At 40.2% G+C, this 2,259-nt stretch overlaps 1 non-coding gene across 1 annotated transcript; it reads left to right on the top strand.

Moving 5' to 3' along the window:
* Window positions 1-1,164: 1,164 nt before the first annotated feature.
* LOC130458622 (U6 spliceosomal RNA) lies at window positions 1,165-1,268 on the top strand. Its single transcript, XR_008918034.1, has one exon. It is a non-coding gene; the product is annotated as a U6 spliceosomal RNA (small nuclear RNA).
* Window positions 1,269-2,259: the final 991 nt, after the last annotated feature.

Raw genomic sequence — 2,259 nt, forward strand, 5'->3', positions numbered from 1 at the left:
AAACCCCAAATGCAGTTACAAAAAAAGGAAAATTGAAAAACAACTCAATGACAAAATGAGTATAATAATAGCATTTACCTTCTAGGCTGTTAAGAGGATATTTGTAAAATATTTAGCACATAGTAGGTATTTAAACAAACGTTCATTTCCTTCTTTCCCCCTGTTGTATGAAAGTAGGATTAGAGTTATTTTCCTTGGTCCCAAAGTACTAAAGGATAGAACTTGTCAAAAGGTAAAGGAAGGTAAGGAAAAGCTTTCTTAAAATGAGTGCTATTACAAAGTAGAATGGACCACTGCAAGGTGTAGGGAATGTCCTCTCTCTGGAGCAAAAATAATATCATTACTCTCCAGAGAATGGGGCAAAACCCTTGAGGGCAGGGATTATTGCCTTCTTAGCCCTCTCTGGATTCTTGCTCTGAAGCCTGTGTTATCCTGGTGGTTGAGGGCATCCCATGGCCCACTATCTCTGGTCATGCTTCATATTCCATCATGGCCATCTTTTGCCATCCGTTATCTATGCTACTACACCTTTCAGACCACCAGGTTGTTAGCACTGACCCTGCTGTGGGACCCTCTGGACCAGAGCCCTCCAGAGATCAGCTCTTAGAGGATTCACCCCTCCCCTCTGGGTCTATCCTAAGGTCTATGGTGTCCTGATTAGTTAGTATGCTACATGGTCCACTCTATTTCACAGGCACTAGTCATGTTCCACGTTATAATCTGGCCACCTTGCGATTAGCTCTCTCTCTGGCTGCCCTTCTCTCCCTCCATCGCTCCTGATGCTCATACTCCCATGGAATCAATACCGCCCGTTACTGCCATAAAAGGAAGCAACTCTCTATCCCTGTGACTTCCCATACTGAAACAGCCTTCCCTGTCCTGAGTCCCTAACATGTATCGTCTTACCCTAACAGAATATGATCTTTCTGAAGGCAAGTATTGTCTTACTTTTGTATTTGAATCTCCAGTACTTGGCTAGTAGTAGGTACATAATAAATGATTTTTATTCATTCATTCATTCATTCATTCACTTATTCATTCATTCATCCATCCATCCATCCATCCATCCATCCATCCATCCATCCATCCATCCATCCATCCATTCATTCATTCAGTTTATTCCCCTACTTAATACATGGTTCCTGCTTAATAAATGGTTACTATGCTTGCTTTGGCAACACATATGCTAAAATAGGAGCAATATAGAGAAGATTTGCATGGCCCCTATGCAAAGATAACAAGTATTTTGTAAAGCATTCTGTATTAAAAAAATACTTTATTGATTGTTTGATTGATTGAATTGATGAGAAAGGGCTCTTGTTCATGTATGACTTCTGAGATTCCTTTTCCACCTAAGATTCTGAAGAAAAGATGGTTGCTACTTACCCAATTAGCCATTAATCAGAAAATATCTATTAAGCAGATACTTGTGTGTAAAGAGAGTGCACAAGGGCCCAGAAAGACACAATGTCAGAAAACACACGACCAGGGAGTGTACGATTCAGTAGCATTCTGAAGATGCTGTTTTTGTTGGGTTGGGGGTTGAGGAAGGGAGGGAGGCAAGCTCTATGAGTTTATCAGTATAGGAAATTCCTATTGGAGATTCTCTCTTAACTGTATCTGCTCTCCACTTACAGCCTTAGAGGGCTGCCTGGTTAAAAGGTTAAAAAGACTTCTCTGAGGGTAATAGACATAGCATGTGTAAAAAGGCACAACTCAAACTCAGATTTTCTTGAATCTACAGCATGATGCGTCACTTAGGTTAGTGATTATAATATCAGAAGGTAACCTAGCATTTTAAAGGAATGAAAGCTGCATCTATTAATTGACTACTAAAAGCCAGCTTACAAATATTATCTCACTTGATCTTTATAAACAAGCCTGAGGTGGAGGTGGAACTATTATTATCCTCATTTTCCCAAAGAGATTAAGTGCCTTAAGTGCTAGTAAGTATCTGAGGCAAGATTTGAAGTCAAGTCTTAAGTGGATTTGTTCAGAGCTCTAACCACCTCACCACCTACTCCACCTTTTCCAGAACTGCCATTCTAACACTGCATGAACCAGCTGCCTCAATTTAAAGGATATAATGGATGCTGTAGACTTGATCTCTTTGGATCTTCACCAGAACCCATGAGATATGTGCTAATATCATGCCCATTTTCAGGTGAGCAAACTGATACTCCAAGATATTGCATGAAATTTGTCCAGCATCATGAAATGTTTAGTGCAGAATTTGAGCCCAATTTTAGCCAATGACCC

Source organism: Monodelphis domestica, chromosome 3 (genome assembly GCF_027887165.1).
Source record: "Monodelphis domestica isolate mMonDom1 chromosome 3, mMonDom1.pri, whole genome shotgun sequence".
NCBI classification, from domain to species: Eukaryota; Metazoa; Chordata; class Mammalia; order Didelphimorphia; family Didelphidae; genus Monodelphis; species Monodelphis domestica.